Source organism: Prionailurus bengalensis, chromosome A1 (genome assembly GCF_016509475.1).
Source record: "Prionailurus bengalensis isolate Pbe53 chromosome A1, Fcat_Pben_1.1_paternal_pri, whole genome shotgun sequence".
Lineage (NCBI taxonomy): Eukaryota > Metazoa > Chordata > Mammalia > Carnivora > Felidae > Prionailurus > Prionailurus bengalensis.
Window position 1 is genome coordinate 70936612 of NC_057343.1, and position 21981 is coordinate 70958592.

The 21981-nt window shown below is 40.0% G+C and overlaps 1 protein-coding gene across 2 annotated transcripts in view; it reads left to right on the forward strand.

Annotated features, from left to right (window-relative positions):
* The window catches only part of UBAC2 (UBA domain containing 2), a 173695-nt gene that overhangs the window by 45271 nt on the left and 106443 nt on the right, over positions 1–21981 (forward strand). The gene's annotated exons all lie outside the window — the stretch shown is intronic.

Here is a 21981-nt window from a genome sequence, read left to right on the forward strand (position 1 = left end):
TTTTATTTTTATTTTTATTTTTTTAATTTAAGACAGTTTGAGGGCCCGTGTGCTTTTTGTCCTTAAATAAAAACTGTAGTAAGTCTGTGACTTGAGGGTGGATCAGCTCCTTTCCCTCTTCCTCTCATTTCAATCATAGGAGACCTGTTGCGTTTGCTCTTCTTGCCTTTCCCGTGCTGTCCTGCCAGCCCGAGACGCCCTTACCACTGCACTCCCATCTCTTGGCTTGGCCAGCTGTCGTTCAACCTTCAGGTCTTGGTTTCAGTGCTGCCTTTTCCAGGAGATTTTCTCTGACCTCTGAAGCTGGGTCGGTTCTTCACCCCAGTAAGCTTCTTTAGTGCTTGGTATTTCCCCCTGTAGTGGCTTGTGTTTGTATTGTTGCTGAGTATTTCCTTGCCTTTTAACCTCCACTACATTGAGCTTTCTGGGGGTTGGCATATGTTGTAGATGTGCACGTGTAGCAAGCATTTAATAAATATTGGTTGAGGGTCACCTAGGTGGCTGTCAGTTGAGCATCTGACTTTTTTTTAAATTTTATTTATTTTTGAGAGAGAGACAGAGACAGAACTTAAGTGGGGGAGGGGCAGAGAGATGGAGACAGAATCAGAAGCAGGCTTTAGGCTCTGAGCTGTCAGCACAGAGCCCGATGCCGGGCTCAAAACACACAGACCGCGAGATCGTGACCTGAGCCAAAGTCAGATGCTTAACCCACTGAGCCACCCAGGTGCCCCGAGTGTCTGACTCTTGATTTTGGCTTGGGTCATGATCCCAGGGTTGTAGGATCAAGCCCTGCATTGGGCTCTGCGCTACACGTGGAGCCTGCTTGGGATTCTCTCTATCCCTCTCTGTCTACCCCTCCCTCCTCACGCTGTGTTTAAAAGATAAAATTAAATTAAAAAGTTTAAAAAAATAAAATAAATATTGGTTGAACATGTGACTGAAACAGTAGGTGAAGAAATGGAGTTTTAAGGGAGTCGTGGGTGGATCACTGAGCCCAGTGATGGCATCAGGGACACTTTGGCCAACTTATGGGGGGAACTTGCCAATCACAAGGCAGATTTGGAGACTCAGGCACTGGGCAGTGACCCTCCTCTCCTCTCTGTGACCCCTGCAGTGCTTCATCATTCTCTGTTCCCAGGCCTTTCCTGGCCCTTAACAATACCTTTACGCTAGAAAAGTCTCACAGTGAGAAAAAATGCCCCCAAACCAATTGGCAGCAAGTTAACAATGGATCAAGAATTAAGCTTCCGTAGTGTCTAGCTTGCTTCTTTAATACTTGAGCCTAATGAGTTTTTTATTCAGATAGAAGAATTTACCTCATTCAGGGCCTATTCACGCAGCTATGATTTCCTCACTTATTTCGGAATAGGAGTGAAAGAGAACTTTTTCACCTTGCAAAAGAGGGATTTCACATATCCTAGGGGATTCACTTCTCTTCATTTTATGAAATAGTCTTTTTGAGTTCCATTTTTGAATTCTGGTTTAGATGTTATAAGCCTTCAGTGAGTATTTTAGCACTGGAGCCCAGTTTTTGAGCGAATGTAGTTTAGTTAGGCCAATTTCATATAGAAAGGATGTAGTTATTAGATTTATACAGTAAATCCCTATAAAACATGCTCTGCATTAGAGGGTTGTCTATACCACAGAATTGTATTTCCTGTTCTTGACGTATTTCTGTTTACCACAGCACGTGTAAGGGGGAGTCTTGTTCTAATTGCTTACCCCAGTATTGCAACGAGGGGATCACCGTACTTGTTTGTTTTTCCCCGTGTGGGTGACCATCAGGCCATTGCTACAGAAGACTGGGGTGGACAGTGGACAGCCTGTCCTCAAGAAGAGGGTTGTGAGGGAAGTGAGGGGTGCTCCGAACTAGTGCAGGGGGCGGGGGTAGCTCTTACTGTGTGGCCTTAATGGTTTCCCACTTGGAGGTTATGGAATTTCTGTTCCCCTACCTCTCTCTTTTTCAAACTTATATCTAACAGACTTCTTTGGCTTTTTGTTTGTTTGTTTGTTTTTTGTTTCAATTAGGGATCTATATCGAATAGTGTTTTCTGGATAAAGAATATTGAGATACTATTTGTCTAAATCTGTTTTCAAGAAAAATGTCAGCACCTTACAGCCATCCTCCTTTTCTTTTGATTCCCTAAATTGTATTATAAATTTAGCAATTCTCAAATTCCTTTTCCTTGGCAACTTTTGTGCAGTTTAAAAATTTTACAGACATATAGACAGGTAGTTACTTACAGCAAACAAATTGAACCCAGAAAACCAAAGTGGTATATAATTCTAGGTAAAGTAGATCTAAATCAGCAATGAAAGTAGAGTTCCTTAAAGATGTTAAGGATTCTCTCACTTAGAGGGTCTTAGGAGAAGGCTGCTACGTGACAGTGACATTAGTCCTGGACCTAGTGAAATCCTGCAGGACCCCAGGCCAAGAGTTGGCAGTGTGACATTTCACTAATTGACTAGAGTTCAGTCGGAGTCCTGAGGACAGCTGATTGAGTAGAACTCTGTGGTTATCGTGAGGTACATAGCGGCCTTCTATAGACTCTGGTCTCACAGTTAAAGGAAATAGTGCATTCCAGCAACCGGGACCTCTTGGTCATTGATGGTGAGAGTTTAAATTTGGAAAACCGTTGGTTATTAAGTAGTAAAATGAAGATACATATACCCTATGACTCAGATTCCACTCGTAGGTAGAAACGCATGCTCCTGTGTATCAGAAAACCTAGATAAGAATGTTCATAGTAGTATTATTTCCAATAACTGTAGGAACAACCCCATTGTTCAGCTATAGAATGGATAAATCAGTTGTGTAGACATACAGGTGAATGCTTTTCACAATCAGAATGAATCCGGTAGAAGGTGCGTGCAACAACGTGGATAAGTCTTACCTATACAGTGTTAAGTGAAAAAAGCCAGACGTGAAGGAATTTATATTGTATGATTTCATTTATATGAAGTTCAAGAAGCAGACAGAATGGAAATAACATGTTTTAGAGATTCATGCTTAGGTGGTGAAACTTTCTGGAAGGTTATGAGAGCATGTAATTTGAAGGAGGGCACACCGGGAGAGATTCCAGGGCTGGCAAGTTCTGTTTATTGACCCACCTGCTAATAACCCTAGTGTGTGTTTTGTGGTGATTCATTAAGCTGTATATCTTTGTTTTGTCCTTGTATCTGTAAGGATATCAATAGAAAACATTTAAAATAAGTCAAGGAAAAATAAAGTAAGGTTAGTCAAGGAGTGCTTGTTTGTAAGGGTCTCATGACAAAAGAACAGAGCTTTGTGAGAAAAGGGGAAACTGGTGGGACTTTTGCCTTGTGCTCGCCCCTCTCAGTCCCAAAGAGATCCAGGGAGGGGGGGGTTACTAGAACCTGGAGGGAGAAGCCCCTTATAGTCAGCTGTCGGGAGAACAGTAATGACTTTCTGCTGAGGGACAGTAAGCCTGAGGGAACCATGGCATAAGTACCCCAACTCAGGCTTCTCTTCAGTTAAACCTGCTGTGAGGCCCCATTAGCAGAACACAGCAGAAGCTGGGGGTGGGGGTGGGGGGTGCCTTGAGCCTTTGGATGGAATCTGTGCCCTCGGCCTCCTGGGCAGAGCAGGATGGAGAAGGGAATAGAAGCATATGGATTCTCCAGGGTGTGCCGCACTTTTTTTGTATGTGTGTTACATTTCATATTCAAAAAGGTAATTATCATTTTTTTTTAATTAAAATTTTTTTTTATTGTTTATTTATTTTTTGAGACAGAGACAGAGTGTGAGCCAGGCAGGGGGTGGGGGGGGGGGAGGGGAGGTATTCAGAGAGAGACAGGGAAACAGAATCCAAAGCAGGCTCCAGGCTCTGAGCTGTCAGCACAGAGCCCAAAGCAAGGCTCAAACTCATGAGCTGTGAGATCAAGACCTGAGCTAAAGTCTGACGCTTAAATCGACTGAGCCACCCAGTTGTGTCTATTTTTGTTTTTGTTTTTAAAAAAGCTTGAGCTTTGACTTGGCAAAGACTGGGTTGACTGTCTCTGCTTCTTGGAAGCTGTTTCTAGGAGTAATTTTTTTAAACACCTTGTCTCAGTTCTTACCTGTGAATCATCTCATTCGTTAGAGCTTATGGTTTTAGACCCCAAAATACTAGTTCTCTTGGTCTCTCTCCTGCCTGAGATGTCCCTTTTTTTTCTTGGTGGCGCATATAAATTTTTCCTGGGAATTTTCAGACTAGGAATGGTTAGTATGGGAGCTCTGCCTCCGCCAGTAACTGATTAGTTGAGTTATCTTAAAAAAAAAAAAAGTTTATTTCTCTGTTTCTCACTCTCCCCACCTGGAAGAAAGGGGATGTGGGATGAGGCTTTCTGCAAGGGTCTCCCACCTTCGGCACTGTACAGCTCTAAGGGACTCTTCCCTCAGCGATGAGTCATTTATCTTGGTCTCCCTCTGAATTTTTGTAGGCCCGCAGATGGGAGATGTGGACCTGGGGCTCTGTGCCCTCACATCTCTGCCCGGAAACCTCAATGTGTCCGGGATTAATTTGGGGAAACCTCATCCCAGAGAGCCTTGAATGTGTGTGTAGATAGATGCCTGGGACCTCCTCTGAACCAAAGCACCCAGAGCCCCAAGGGGTCCTGCGTGTTCCTGGCCTTTGCCCTCTGTTCATGCCTTGTGTCGTGGTGGTGGTTTTCAGTGTGTGTGTGTTTGACTCGTTTTTCCTTTACCTTTAGGTTAACTTACTCTTCTGAACAGATTTTATTTTATTTATTCTTTACTTGGTTATCCATTTCTAGGAGATTGTTCCATGGGTCCAGCTGGTTTGCTTATCTGTTTCTACCTTTCTCCTGTAACCATTCCTTTTATATGCAGCAGACAGGAGGTGCGGCCGTGAGAACACGCCAGGTCCACACTGCCCTCTCTCAGTCACTTGGTCTCCTATTCTCTCTGAGGAGACCTGTCGTTCTTGATAGTAGAGAACCTCTTGGAGGCATTATAATCAGCCTGCAGAGGAAGACAGAAAAGTTGTGCGGGCTTTTGTTTCCTTGGTAATAGAACTGCACTGATCTGGGTTACTCAGAAGAGCTATTTGCCAGAACTTTTTCTTATGCTGAAAAATTAATGTGGCCCCAGTGACAAGTCAGTTACACTTTTGCAGTGATGTTATCTTCTTATTGCTTATATTTTCACACGGATAGTCTTGATGACCTTTGGCTCCTACATCCTCTTGCCATCAGCGAGCCACACGGTCTAAATAGAATCTTAACAGACAGGAGAAGAAGCGGGTGCTACCACCCTCAGAAGGCAGCCGGCAGGGGTGCGTGTTGGGACCCAGGGACACAGACTCTGGACCTGCTTCATCCTGCCTCTTCTCTTCATAGTCCTCGGAGGTTCTCAGAACTGGGAGTTAAAGGTGCCTGATGTCTGTGCTTATGGTTGTGAGGCTGTTTTTCCCTCGATGGCACACTCCTCTCTCGTATTGTTCATCACGTTGTATGTGTGTCTGGCTAACAAGGACCTGCGACATCCATCTTCAGGGATTTCAGAGCACCTAACAGACTGCTTCACAATCAGAGGCCCTTAGTAAATAGGCTGTTGATTTGATTAGTGTCTATGTGTTTATTTTTCTGTAAGAAAGAAAACTATTCATGTCCCCAGAATTGAATACCTCATATTTCTATGATCACAAAGACATAGTAAGCCAAAGAATGAGACCAAAAATGGTGGAGTACCAGCCCTGGGGTTAAACTGTTTGAGCAGGAGAAACATTATTAGAGTATCAGAGACATCCTTGCAATTTACTGTTGGAGGAGAACCGGCCCAGCTAGTCGTGCTGGAAGTAGTGTTAGATCACTCCTGTATGTCATTCTGCCTTACAGACCCACATGGCAAGGCTCATCAACAAACTCTGTGCTTTTACTGCCCCCTAGAGGTGATTAGCTGGCTTTGGGGTTCTTCACTTTTATCTGATCAGAAGTCTTGTTGAGATTGAAATAAAATTTTTAAAAAGCCATTAATCAGTAGAAGGTAATGAAAATATTTTCATGCTAATTTCTAAATATTCCTGTATTGGGGTAGTATTCAGTAGTGGACATGTCCTCATTCCTCTGGTAAAACATTTTTGCTTATAGACCGGATCTGCCTTCATCGCATTTTTTTTTTAGGAAACCATTTTCCTCTGTAGAACATGGTATCCCTGGGCGAGGGCCTTGAGAAGATTCCATTTTAAATGTTATTTGTGCCTGATATTCTACTAAGAGTTCAACGTAAAGGTGGCCTTGGAACAAATTTGATATGGTTTCTTAAATGTTTTAATTGCAGGAAAATAAAACAACATGAAATACAGTGCAGTAGTGTTAAGTACATTCACGTGAGGAGCAACCAAGCTCCAGAACTTCTTTCCTTCTCCCAAACTGAAACTGTGTACGCATTAAACAGCAACTCTCATCCCTCCCTTCAGCCCCTGGCAACCACTCTACATTCTAGATACCTCAGCTACCTCATGTAGGTGGAATCCTACATGTTTGTCCTTTGTGCCTGGCTTATTTCACTGAGCACGATGTCCTCAAGGTTCATCCATGTTGTAGTATGTGGCTGAGTTTCCTCCCTTTTTAAGGCTAAGTAACTATTCTGTTGTGTTACAGCAGATTTTGTCCATTTGGCTGCTGGTGGACACTTGGGTTGCTTCCACCTTGTGGCTCTAGGACTAATGCTGCTGTGAACATGGGTTACAACTATCTCTTCGAGACCCTGCTTCCAGTTCTTTTGGGTATATACCCAGAAGTAGAATTGCTAGACTATGTGTTAATTGTATTTTTAGTTTTTGAGAAACCACCATACTGTTTTCCATAATGGCTACACCATTTTGTTTCTACCAGTAATGTGCAAGGGTACAAATTTCTCTACAGCCTTGTCAACACTTGTTATTTTGTTTTGATAATAGTGATTCTAATGGGTGTGAGGCAGTATCTCATTGTGGGTTTGATTTCCATTTCCCTGGTGATTATTGATGTTGAACATCTTTTCATGTGCTTGTTGGCCATTTGTATGTCTTCTTTGGAAAAATGCCTATTCATGTCCATTGTCCATTTTTTTGTTTTTTTTTTGTTTTATTTAGTTTTGAGAGAGAGTGAGCAAGGGAGGGACAGAGAGGGGGGACAGAGGATCTGAAGTGGGCTCTGTGCTGACAGCAGTGAGCCTGATGTGGAACCCCAACTCCTGAACTGTGAGATCATGACCTGAGCTGAAGTCGGACATTCACCTGACACCCTTCCATTGTCCATTTTTAAATCAGTTTGTTTTTTGTTGAATTGTAGGAGTTCGTTATATTTTCCAGATAGTAACCCCTTATCAGATGTATGGTTGCAAATATTTCCTCTTATTCCGTAGGTTGTCTTTTTACTCTGAGTGTTCCCTGTGATACACAGAAATTTTTTTGGCTTGGTTTTAAGTCTGTTCATTTTGTCATATTCTCATGTAAGGATTAATTGAAAAGCTTTAAGTTTTTAAATGGTAGGGTAGGGTAGATTTTCAAGTAAAATCCATGTGGTTTTAAAGGACCTTTCCCAGTGATTTAATCTGAAGAGTACCTTGAGTATTTAATATCTCTCCATCATCCAGGAGGGTGTAAAATAGGGTAGGCAGAAACCAGCTCTGCTCCAGAATTGGCTTACTTCAGAGCCTCCCACTTGCTAGTGCCTTTTTCTTATGCTCTGAGAATTGTTTGTCTCTGCTATTATAATAATATGAAAATGAAGAATAACATTTACCTTCTTACAGTGTTCTTGTTCTGTGCTTGTCCTGACTGATGTTTATCCATGATTGCTTTAAAAATATAGCATGTCTGCTCATCATATTTTCAAATTACAGAAGCTGGGAAGATGTTTTAGTATCTTTAGGCTAAGCTCTTGTAACAAAGAAACTCTGAATGCAGGGACTCAGGGAACAGATATGTTTTCTCTTTGTAACATACCTGGTAGGTAAGTGAACTCTGTTCTAGGAAGTCATTAAGGGACTGAGGTGGTGGGACTCAGTCATCCTCCAAGGTGACTGTCAATGTTTCCATTTCTAGCCAGCATTGAGGAATTAGAAGGGAAGTCCAGGATGAGGGATTGCTTTTTCACGAGGTGCTTTGGAAATTGTAAATGTCACTACTGCTCACACATCACTGGCAAGAACTTGGTTATGTAGTCGCACCTAGCCATAGGGGAGGCTGGGAAACAGTCCTTTGCAAGGCAGCCAAATCCCTAGAGATACATGGGAGAAATGGGTTTTGGGGGGAATTGCTGGTCATGTCTTGAAAGAGCAATAGCTATGACACATTAGCTGGTTTAGCAAGCTGGAGTCATGAGCTCAAAATGAACATATAAAACACTGAAGAGAGAACATCGGGTTTTCTGTTCAACCTATAGAAATCAACTGTGGAGCACTGAATGTCATAATTGTTTTGGCAGTCACATTTGGAAAAGCCATGGGAAACCAATGAAATAGCATCAAGATGTGACTGCCAGTTAACGTTTATGTACTTGTAGATGCCATGCGTGGCATTCCAGGGCAACACGTATGGATCTGATGGTCCTGGTCGACATCGGGAATGGGTGAGGAAGCAGACCTGCCATGTGAGAAATTGTTGAGAGAGCAGGAGAGGAGAAGGTGGGGGCAAGAGAAGAGTCTTCAGTTACTGGCTGCTTTATGAATGTGGAGTCAGGGGCGCCTGGGGGGCGGGGCTCGGTTGGTTGGGTATCCAACTCTTGATTTTGGCTCAGGTCACGATCTCATAGTTGTAAGTTTTAGCCCCACGTCGGGCTCCACACTGGGTGTGAAGCCTGCTTAAGATTCTCTCTCTCCCTCTCCCTCTGCCCCCCTTCTCAAAAAAATGCAGAGTTAAAACTTGGGGGCAGAGAAATGGCCAAGGGTGAATTAAGACGACAGAGAGATGTTACAGGAAGCTATTAGACTTGTTAAGCAGTAACTCTGGCACTCACTGTCTCAAGGCAAAGTGATTCGCTTGGGAGGTGCTGCACTTTGGACACTGAAGATACTCTAGCAGTGAAAGCACAGGGCAGGGCTGTTGTCTAGGAAATCCACACACTTCATTCACAAGAATGAAGTCCCTGTGAAAGCCCTTTAAACCCTGAGCATCTCTGATTCCATGTTCTTCTTTACTGTGGGGTTCATTGCGTGCACACCCTTCCCCCCCCCCCCAACTAGAATATTCATTTAATAGTAAAGAAAGCCAGTCATTTGTGACAATATGGATGGACATTGAGGGCATTATGCTAGGTGAGATAAGTCAGACAGAGAAAGATACTGTATGATCTCACTTATTAATGTGAAATTTTAAACCAAACAAAACCAAGTTTATAGATAAGAGAACAGTTGATGGTTGCCAGAGGCAGGGGTCGAGGGGGTGGGGAAAATGGCTCAAGGGAGCCAATAGTACAGACTTCAGTTATAGGATAAAAATAACTCCTGGCGATAGACTGTACACCATAGTGATTATATTGCAGTGATATTGCACATCACTTTGGCAGCACATACACAAAGATCAGGAGGGTACAGAGATTAGCATGACCCCCATGCAAGGAAGACACACAGATTCATTAAGCATTAAAAAATACTATATTACATATATCAGAGTTGCTAAGAGAGTAGATCTTAAAGTTCTCATAAGAAAGAAAATTCTGTAACTATATATGGTTACAGATACTAACTAGACCTGCCATGGTGATCATTTTGTTATACATATGACTACCAAATAATTAAGTTGTGCATCTGAAACTAATATAATTTTTATATCAGTTCTACCTCAATAAAAATAAAATAACAAGGCCATAATTCAGTGCAATATAGAATTATTACACTATTGAAACAAACTGTAAAATGAAAAGGCATAAATGTAAAATGAAATGACATAGTCTGAATGGTTGACTTGACTTTCTTATGAGCAGAGAGTATTTAAAATTTTTTGAAATATATACTTCCAGAAAAACTTCATTTATTTTTTTCAATATATGAAGTTTATTGTCAAATTGGTTTCCATACAACACCCAGTGCTCATCCCAAAAGGTGCCCTCCTCAATACCCATCACCTCCCCTCCCCTCCCTCCCACCCCCCATCAACCCTCAGTTTGTTCTCAGTTTTTAAGAGTCTCTTAGCTTTGGCTCTCTTCCACTCTAACCTCTTTTTTTTTTCCTTCCCCTCCCCCATGGGTTCCAGAAAATACTTTAAAAATTCTTAAAGAGTGGGCACCTGGGTGACTCGGTTAAGCATCTGACTTTGGCTCAGGTAATGATCTCACAGTTGTGAGTTCGAGCCCCACATCAGACTCTGTGCTTAAAGTTCAGAGCCTGGAGCCTGCTTTGGATTCTCTATCTCCCTCTCTTTCTGTCCCTCCCCCACTCATGCTCTGCCTCTCAAAAATAAATAAAAACATTAACAAATTCTTTTTTTAAAAAAAATTTTTTTTTTCAACGTTTATTTATTTTTGGGACAGAGAGAGACAGAGCATGAACGGGGGAGGGGCAGAGAGAGAGGGAGACACAGAATCGGAAACAGGCTCCAGGCTCTGAGCCATCAGCCCAGAGCCCGACGCGGGGCTCGAACTCACGGAGTGCGAGATCGTGACCTGGCTGAAGTCGGAAGCTTAACCGACTGCGCCACCCAGGCGCCCCAACATTAACAAATTCTTAAAGAGGAACAGAATGAAAGAAATCTTGACTCCTTTAAAATAAGGGCAAAACGACAAGACCTAAATAAGGGATTGGTAGGGTGACATCTTTGAAACATTTGTAAAACAAAATGTACAAAATAATTTATATTTTTAATATATTGCTAACAATTGTTACAGAACTTTAATAAGGACTATTTACACTTCTGTGTTAAAGCTCTTTTTCTGAAAGAGCACCTCAGCAATTTAATGTGTTTTGCCTGCAGTCACACTCTGAATCACTAGATGGCAGCGTTAGGCAGAACTTGATAATAGAAGCTGTAACCCTATTCTGAAAGTTATTAACTGTGGCCCAAAAGGCAAAATAGTTTTGTAATCAAATAAGAGAGAGACCTGTTGCATAATTGTACAAACATTTGAACAGCTTGGATACACTGTAAGTACTTTTTAGAGCATGTATACCATAGAATTTAAAATAGGTATTGTGTAAGTGTGCTTAGCTTTTCCTAAACGACATGACAAAGTATTTCTTTTTTTTAATAGTCAGTGTATGCTGACATTTTTAAAAAATATCTTTAATGTTTATTTTTTGAGAGAGAGAGAGCGAGTGCCAACGAGGGAGGGGCAGAGAGAGAGAGGGAGATACAGAATCTGAAGCAGGCTGCAGGCTGTGAACTGTTAGCACAGAGCCCGACATGGGGCTCAAACTCGTGAACGTCGAGGTCATGACCTGAACCGAAGTCCGATGCTTAACCGACAGTCACCCAGATGCCCCCATGACAAAGGATTTCAAATACCATAGGTATAGTAATTGTGAAACTCCTGTGATATGCATCTAATAATTTTAGGTTCTGATTATTAGTGGGCTCAATACAGCACAAATCCAAATTTATCCCTAAACAAGGTGAGGGAACATCCTTCTTGGCCCCAATAGTAACCTTAAGGAAAAAAAAATACTCTATGTCATCTGAAAATTATTAGACTAGCCGAAGAGAATAACGAGCAGAGATTTTTGTCAGAGGGGTACAGTATTCTGTTCAGTGTTCTGTATCTCTGAAGTCTTGGATGAGGCACAAGCTGTATTGTTACCAGAATGCACGTGCATGTAACTGTTAGTAAGAGAACAGTTGGAATTTAGCAGAGGTGGATATTACAATACCGTATTATAGTCCTTGGCTTTTGTCTTTCCAAATTTTGATACCTACCTCTAGCATTTCTGTATATATCTCCAAGGGTATAGGTATCAACAATAAGTAGAAATGCTCAAAACCCATAAACTGAGAAAGTAGGAGACAAGAAGTTGCACTTAGACACGTAGTCATACAGAAATTGGTGTTGTTGGTGTGGACATACACATGAGTTAGTTCTAAGGAAGGATAAAAATAAGGAACAGGAAGCTGAACTGTGAAAGGTGATTTTTATTATACTGTCTGTGTACTTATCGTAACTTAGAAAATATCCTAATGTTTTATGGTAAATTATTTTTTAGAAAAGTCAGTTTTAGTCATTTTTTTTTTTAGGGAAAGGAATACCCTTATCTTGATCCTCCCTTGTATAAAGTAACTACTTAGTTAATGTTTGAGTATGCATGTGTATTTGCATGAATGAGTGAGAGACTTCTACCACATATTTTGCAAGAATGATCATCTCTCTAATTTCCTCATTTTTTTCATTCAATAAGTATTTGTTGAACACCAACTTTATGATACACTCTTCTGGGCTCTAAGGATCCTGAACTGATCAAAACAGACACAGTATTTCTCATTGAATTTACATTTTAATTGGGGTGGAAGGCAGTAAACAAGATAATATAATATATATGTGTGTATATGTGTGTGTGTATGTGTGTGTGTATGTGTGTGTGTGTATGTGTGTGTGAGATGATGGTACACACTGTGTAAAAATCAACTAACCAGTCAGCCAGTGCAGGGAATAGCAGGGCATGAGTCGGGTTGCAGTTTTAAACAGTATGGTCAGAAATGGCCTCAGTGAGCAGGTGACATTTGAATGGAAACATGGAGGAGTCAAGGAGTGAGCCATGCGGCAATCTGGGGGAACTATATTTCATGCATAAGGAACTGCCAGTGCAAAGGCCCTCAGGTGGAGGACTGACTTAGGCAACTGTGTAGCTGTAGCAGAGTAAGCCAGGGGGGATTAGTAGGAGATGAAGTCATGGAGATAGGAGAGGTCACAGGGCCTTACAGGCCATTGTGCAAGCTTTGGCATTTACTCAGGGCATTGGGGATCATTTATGATTCTTCAGGAGTTGGAGGCACATTGGTCTGTACTATGTTTGCCATTATTGTTCCTATTTCCTTAAGAAGGTATGTAATCGTTTTACACATTAACTTCTAGTAACGCTAGTTACTTGTAGTTCTCCAGTGATCAGATTCTCCCACAGGGCAGGCTGTTGCCTCCTGTGGTTTGTGATTTTTGATTGTGAACTCATTTTCAGTGGATTTTGTGTGCTGTTGGAGCTCCCATGTGCCCTCTCATGGAAGTATCCCTACTTTGTATTTTACTACTGCTGAGTCCCCAGGCATTTTTGTTGTCCTGGACTAACTTATTTTATTTTCTTACCTTAGAGTTTCCATACCATTCCATACCATTAAATCTAGACCACAAATTTAGGTATGATACAGGCTGTGGATTTTAAGTATTTGTTGGACCTGTTTATCTTTTCTTTTGATGTGAGCTAAATGTCTTCACTGCTTCATTGGGCTAAATGGAATATATTTTTATTTTATTTTTTACGTTTATTTATTTATTGGGGGCAAGGGAGGGCAGAGAAAGAAGGAGAGAGAGAATCCCAAGCAGGGGGCTCAGAGCCTGATGCGGGGCTCAAACTCACGAACTATGAGACTGTGACCTGCGCTAAAATCAAGAGTCAGACACTCAACCAACTGAGCCACCCAGGTGCCCCTAAATGGAGTATTTTTAGCCTTCTCTAAGGTATAACAGGTCTTTGAGCATCTGGGCTCAGTCCCAAGTATTCCTCCTTAAGCAACCTGAGGCCATGTCTTCTATCTCTGACTAGGCCTAAAAATCCAGCCCCAAGTCCTGGGGGGCTCATATCTAAGTACCTTGGGGTCACAGAAGCAGTATATGCTTTGATTTTTGTCTTTTCTGAATTTGGGTTTATTACAGAACTTTTTAAGCATATACAGAAGTGGAGAGAATACTGTATGAACCCAAGTTTCAACTTCACCCACTTTCTTTTTTTTTTTTTTAATTTTTTTTTTCAACGTTTTATTTTATTTTTTTGGGACAGAGAGAGACAGAGCATGAACAGGGGAGGGGCAGAGAGAGAGGGAGACACAGAATCGGAAACAGGCTCCAGGCTCTGAGCCATCAGCCCAGAGCCTGACGCGGGGCTCGAACTCACGGACCGCGAGATCGTGACCTGGCTGAAGTCGGACGCTTAACCGACTGTGCCACCCAGGCTCCCCTCACCCACTTTCAACAGTGACCAACTCACAGCCATCTTGTTTTATCTGTAGCGTCATAGGGTGTGTGTGTGTGGCATATATGCCTGCTTGTTTGGTCCTTATTCTATGCCATTGGTCTGTTTATCTGTTCGTGTGTTCCATATTCAAATATCTCTAAATTATTTTGCTTTTGAAGTATCTGTTAATATCTAGTAGAACAGGCCACTTTTTTGTTCATCTTTTTTTTTTTTTTTTAACATTTATTTATTTTTGAGACAGAGAGCATGAACAGGGGAGGGTCAGAGAAAGAGGGAGACACAGAATCTGAAACAGGCTCCAGGCTCTGAGCTGTCAGCACAGAGCCCGACACGGGGCTCGAACCCACGGACCGCGAGATCATGACCTGAGCTGAAGTCAGATGCTTAACCGACTGAGCCACCCAGGCACCCCTCATCTTTTTAAAAATAATCTGGGGCACCTGGGTGGCTCAGTTGGTTAAGCGTCTGACTTGGGCTCAGGTCATGATCTTGCAGTTCGGTTAGTGAGTTTGAGCTCTGCATCGGGCTCCCTGCTGTCAGCACAGAGCCCACTTCAGATCCTGTCTCCCTGTCTCTCTGCCCCTCCCTGAGCACATGGGCTCTCTCTCTGAAAAATAAATATTTTTTAAAAATTGCTTTTAAAAAGTAGCCTAACTATTCATGTACTTTTATTCTTCCATATAAGATTTAGAGTAAGTTAATCACTTATCTTAAAATTTTAGCTGGAATTTGAGATGGCATTTAATTTATACATTGATTTGGGAGAGAGAACTGATACCTTTGTTAAGTTTTCTCATCCAAGAACAAGCACTGTTGCTCCATTTATTTATAACATGTTGTTTATTAGATTTACACATGTTTTGTACAGATCTTTTGTATTTTTAGATACCACGTAGTTTTTGTTATGGTGAGTGCTATTGTATTTATTACATTTCCTAAGTGTAGCTGTTTTATTGCTGACACAGAGAATTCTAGTTACTGATTTTTGTAAGTTGATCTTGTATTTGGCAGCCATATTGAACCCTCCTGTTTACTGATTCTGTTCATTTTTCTAGGTGGCATGATAAGTGGATGTTTTACTTTTTAGGAAACTGCCAAACTGTTTTCAAAGTGTCTATAACATTGTGCGCTCTGGTCAGCAATGTATGAGAGTCAGTTGCTCTTCATCCTCAGGTCATTTGGCAGTATCAATTAAAAAAATGCCATTGCAGGGGCACCTGGGCGGCTCAGTCGGTTGAGCCTCTGACTTCGGCTCAGGTCATGATCTCACAGTCTGTGAGTTCGAGCCCCGTGTCAGGCTCTGTGCTGACAGCTCAGAGCCTGGAGCCTTTCGGATTCTGTGTCTCCCTCTCTCTCTGACCCTCCTCTGTTCATGTTCTGTCTCTCTCTGTCTCAAAAATAAATAAACATTAAAAAAGAAAATTTTAAAAAATGCCATTCCGGTGGATGTACAGTGGTATGTGCTGCCTACTATCATCTTATTTTGCATTTTAAAGATTAGTGATGTGTTGAGCATTTCTTCCTATGCTTATTTGCTGTTGGTACCTCTTTCAAATCCTTCCTGTTTAAATTGTGGGGTTTTTTTTTTCTTATTATCGAATTGTGAGAGTTCATTAAATTTTGGACATGAGGGTTGTTTTTTTGTTTTGTTTTGTTTTTTATCAAATGTGTATTCTGAAAATATTTTCTCCCAGTCTGGCTTGTCTTTTCATTTTCTGAATAGATCTTTGAAGAGCATAGCATAAATTTTGATGAAATCTAATCTATCAGTTGGAGGGTTTTTTTAATAGCTCATGTTTATTGTGTTCATTCTAAGAAAATCTTTACCTAACTTATAGGTATAGAAATTTGACAGTATTAGGTTTGTTTTTTTTTTTTAATTTAGGTGTATGACTCATTTTAAGTTAATTTTCATGTAGGATGTGAATTATGAGTTGAAGGTCATATGTTTATATATGGATATGCAATTGTTCTAGCCCTTATTTTTGAAAAGAGTATCTTCTTTAATAGATTATCTTGGAACCTTTGTTGAAAATTACTTGCCCAAGTATATACGGGTTTATTTCTGGGTTCTCTTCAGTCTCATTGACATGCATGTTTCTCCTTTTCTCAATAGTGCACTGTCTTGATTATTATAGCTTTCTCAATCTTGACGTCAGATATTGTCAAATCTTCAAACTTTTTTGTTTGAAAATTGCTTTGGCTGTTCTAATTCTTTTGCTTTTTATTATGAATTTCGGAATTTCACTGGGATTCAGCTGACTTTATACATCAATTTGAGGAAAATTGGCGTTTAATTAATCCACGCATATGGATTATCTCCATATATTAAGGTCTGTTTTTAAAAAATTTCTCTCTTCTGGAATTCTAGTTTTCAGCAAATTTTGCTAGATCCATATCTGAGTATTTCATGGTGTTTGGTGTTATGGCAAATGGTATTTGCATGTTGAAACAATTTTAGTGATTTGCTAGTATATAGAAATACAGTAGTTTTTCCAGTGGGGTTTACTCCAGGAATGCTGATATAATTCAGTATAAACAGATCTATTAGCAAATGTCGTGTATGTGTTTACATCAGTAGGTCAAAGGCAGCAAAGGTGGTCATTTGACAGTTCAGATATAATCAAGTCATGCCCATGCTTGAAACAAAACCATAGCTTTCTATTGCTTTTTAATTTAATTTAATTTAATTTACTGATTTCAATGTTTATTTATTTATTTTGAGAAAGAGAGAGCGTGCTTGTGTGCTTGCTCATGAGCAGGGAGGGACAGAGTGAGAGGGAGAGAGAAGATCCCAAGCAGGCTCCATGTTCAGCACAGAGCCTGATGCTGGGCTCAGTGTCATGACCGTGAGCCCATGACCTGAGCCAAAATCAAGAGTCGGATGCTTAACTGACTGAGCCACACAGGTGCCCCAATTTTATTTTATTTTTAATTGTGGTAAAAAAAAAATCCAACATAGTATAAATTTATCATTATAACTGTTTTTAAATGTTCAGGTAAGTAATGTTAAATATATTCACATTGTTGTGCAATATCGCACCAGAACTTTTCATCTTACAAAGCCAACACTGTATTCATTAAGCAGTAACACCCCTTTACCAGTCTTCCTAGCCCTTTGTACCCACTATTCTGCTTTCTCACCGATCTGTTCTAGTAGCTTTTTGTTGTTGTTATTGATCCTTTTAGCTTTTCTTTTTCTGCATAGATATTTGTGTTGTCTGAGAATAGAGACATTTTTGTGCCTTTTCAATCAATATGCATTTTATGCATTTTCTTGCCTCTTGCACTGGCAAGGACACCCAGTGTGTGATGTTACATAGGTGGGGAGAGTTGACGTACTTTGTCTTGTTCCAGATTTTTGTGGGGAAACATTCAGCTTTCATCATTAAGTATGTTAGCACAGATATTTCTTACGTTCTCTTTATCAGATTGAAGAAGTCTTTTTTAATTTATAGTTTGCCTAGAGTTTTTATCATGAGTAAACTGAATTTTGTCAAATAATTTTTTTTCATCTACTGATATGGTTTACTTAGACTGCTTCTGTGGTGTTACATTGATATTTGAATGTCAAACATTCCGGTCATTCCTGTGATGAACTGCACCTGAGGTATACTCTCTTTTATATATTTACAGATTATTTATTTATTTATAGATTTTATTTTTTAATTTACATCCAAATTAGTTGGCATATAGTGCACAAATAATTTCAGGAGTAGACTCCAATGATTCATCCCCTGTGTATAACCCCCACTCCTCATCTCAACAAGTGTCTTCCTTAATGCCTCTTACCCACTTAGCCCATTCCGCCCACCCACAACCCCTCCAGCAACCCTCTGTTTATTCTCTGTATTTAAGAGTCTCTTATGTTTTGTCCCCTTCTCTGTTTTTATATTATTTTTGCTTCCCTTCCCTTATGTTCATTTGTTTTTGTATCTTAAGTTCCTCATATGAGTGAAGTCATATGATTTGTCTTTTTCTGACTAATTTCATGTAGCATAATTCCCTCTAGTTCCATCCACATTGTTGCAAATGGCAAGATTTCATTCTTTTTGGTTGCTGAGTAATACTCCATTGTGTGTGTGTGTGTGTGTGTGTGTGTGTGTGTATACATACCATACATATGTGCATATGTATTGTATACATACCGTATATATGTGTGTGTATATGTATATAAATGTGTGTATACATACCATATATGTGTACATATACATATACATATACATATACATATACATATACACACACACACATACCACTTCTTCTTTATCCATTTATCCATCAGTGGACATTTGGGCTGTTCCCATAATTTAGCTATTGTCGATAGCACGGCTATAAACATTGGGGTGCATGTGCCCCTTTGAAACAGCACACCTGTATCCCTTGGATAAATACCTAGTAGTGCAATTGCTGGGTCATAGGGTAGTTCTATTTTTAATTTTTTGAGGAACCTCCATATTGTTTTCCAGAGTGGCTGCACCAGTTTGCATTCCCACCAGCAGTGCAAAAGAGATCCTCTTTCTCCGCATCCTTGCCAACATCTGTTGTTGTCTGAGTTGTTAATTTTAGCCATTCTGACAGGTGTGAGATGGTATCTCATTGTAGTTTTAATTTGTATTTCCCTGATGATGAGTGACGTTGAGTGTTTTTTCATGTGTCTGTTAGCCATCTGGATGTCTTCTTTGGAGAAGTGTCTATTCATGTCTTTTGCCCATTTCTTCACTGGATTATTTGTTTTTTGGGTGTTGAGTTTGATAAGTTCTTTATAGATTTTGGATACTAACCCTTTATCTGATATGTCATTTGCAAATATCTTCTCCCATTCTATCAGTTGCCTTTTAGTTTTGCTGATTGTTTTCTTTGCTGTGAGAAGCTTTTTATTTTGATGAGGTCCCAATAGTTCATTTTTGCTTTTGGTTCCCTTGCTTCCAGAGACGTGTTGAGTAAGAAGTTGCTGCAGCTGAGGTCGAAGAGGTTTTTGCCTGCTTTCTCCTTGAGGATTTTGATGGCTTCCTGTCTTAGTCTTTCATCCATTTTGAGTTTATTTTTGTATTTGGTATAAGAAAGTGGTCCAGGTTCATTCTTCTGCATGTCTCTGTCCAATTTTCCCTGCATTTGCTGAAGAGACTGTCTTTATTCCATTGGATATTCTTTCCTGCTTTGTCAAAGATTAGTTGGCCATACGTTTGTGGGTCCATTTCTGTGTTCTCTATTCTGTTCCATTGATCTGAGTGTCTGTGTTTGTGCCTGTACCATACTGCCTTGATGATTACAGCTTCGTAATACAGCTTGAAGTCCAGGATTGTGATACCTCTAGCTTTGGGTTTTGTTTTGTTTTGTTTTGTTTTGTTTTGTTTTGTTTTTAGGATTGCTTTGGCTATTCGGGGTTTTTTCTGGTTCCATACAAATTTTAGGATTGTTTGTTCTAGCTCTGTGAAGAATGCTGGTGTTATTATGATAGGGATTGCATTGAATATGTAGATTGCTTTGGGTAGTGTCAACATTTTAACAATATTAGTTCTTCCTATCCACGAGCATGTAATATTTTTCAATTTTTTTGTGTCTTCTTCAATTTCTTTCATAATCTTTCTATAGTTTTCAGTGTATAGATTTTTTCACCTCTTTGGTTAGGTTTATTCCTAGGTATTTTATGTATTTTGGTGCAATTGTAAATGGGCCGATTCTTTGATTTCTCTTTCTGTTGCTTCATTATTGGTGTATAGGAATGCAACTGATTTCTGTGCATTGATTTTATGCATTGATTCCTGTGACTTTGCTGAATTCATGGATCACTTCTAGCAGGTTTTTGGTGGAATCTTTTGGGTTTTCCATATAGAGAATTGTGTCCTCTGCGAGTGAAAGAGTGAAAGTTTGACTTCCTCCTTGCCGATTTGAATGCCTTTTATTCCTCTGTGTTGTCTGATTGCTGAGGCTAAGATTTTCAATAGTATGTTGAACGACAGTGGTGAGAGTGGATATCCATGTTGTGTTCCTGACCTTAGGGGGAAAGCTCTCAGTTTTTCCCCATTGAGGATGATATTAGCGGTGGGTCTTTCATATGGCTTTTATGATCTTGAGGTATATATATTTGCAGATTTGATTTGTTGATATTTTGTTGAGAATTTTTATGTCTATACTTATGTGTTATATTGGTCCATAGTTTTCTTTTCTTGTAATATCTTTGTGTGCTTTTGGTATTAAGGTAATGCTGGTCTGATAAAATTAGTTGGGACTTGTTACCTTCTCTTCTATTTTCTTAAAGTATTTCTGTAGAACTAGTATCATTTCTTCCTTAAATATTTGACAGTTTTGGCCAGTGAAGCCATGTGGGCCTAGAGTTTCTTTTTTGTTTTGTTTGTTTGTTTGTTTGTTTGTTTTTGTAGGTATTTTTTTTTTCTCCATGACTTCAGTTTCTTTTACATATTAACAACTATAAAAAATTATTTGGATGTTTACACACACACATGGGTGTTTACTTATAATTGCCAAAATTTGAAAACACCCAACATGTCCTTCAGTAGGTGGATAAACAAACTTGGTTACATCCAGACAATGGAATATTATTCAGTGCTAAAAAGAAATGAGATATCAAGCCATGAAAAGACATGGAGGAACCTTAAAAACATATTACTAAGTGAAAGAAGGCAATTTGAGAAGGTTACATACTGTATGATTTTTAACTATATAACATTCTGGAAAAGGCAAAACTGTGAAAAGAGTAAAAAAAATCAGTGGTTGCTAGGGGTTAAGGGGGAGGGTGGGATGAATAGGTAGAACACAGAGGATTTTTAGGTCAGTGAAAATATTCTTTATGATACTGGAATGGTGAGTGTCTGTCATCATACATTTGTCCAAGTCCATTGAATGTACAAGAGTGACCTGTCCTATAAGCCGTGGACTGAGTGATAATATGGCAGTGTAAGTCCGTCAGCTGTAACAAGTATACCACGCTGGTGGAGGATGTTGATAATGGAGGAGACTATGCATGTGTGGGTGATATCTCTGTGATATCCATTATACTGTGAACCTAAAACTGCTCTAGAAAGAATAAAATATTCAAATGAAAGAACCAGTTTAAATGGTTTTTTTTCCTACTCTCTATTTTCAGTGTCACTGATTTTTTGCCCCATCATTGATATTTCCTTCCTTCTTACTTTGGCATTAATTTGATCATCTTCATCCTTCCTTAGGGTAGAGGCCTACATCATTGATTTGAAACCTTTCTCTTTTAGTATAACTATTCAATGCTATACATTTCTCTTTAAGCACTGCTTTAGCTGCATTCCACAAGTTTTATGTCATATTTTGTTTTCGTTCAATTAAAAATATTTTTGGGGGTGCCTGGGTGGTTCAGTCAGCATCCAGCTCTTGCACTCAGCTCAGGTCTTGATCTCAGGGTGGTGAGTGAATTCAAGCACTGTGTTGAGAGCTCTGCACTGGGCATGGAGGCTACTTAAAAAAGAATGTGTGTGTATGTGTGTGTGTGTTTTCTGACAACCCTTGTGAATTCCCGTTTGATTCATGAATTATTCAATAGTGTATTGTTTAATTTCCAGGACTTCCCAAATATATTTCTATTACTGGTTGCTAATTTAATTCTGTGTATTCAGAGAACCTGTTTTGTATGATTCCAGTTCATTTCAGTTATTGAAGTTTGTTTTTCAGTCTGTCTTGCTGACTATTACATATACACTTAAAAAGAGTATGTACTCTAGGGCACTTGGGTGGCTCAGTTGGTTAAGCGTCTGACTTTTGGTTTTGGCTCAGGTCATGATCTCATAGTCATGGGATTGAGCCTGTGTTGGGCTCCACACTGAGCATGGAGCCTGCTTAGGATTTTCTCTCTCTCTCTCTCTCTCTCTCTC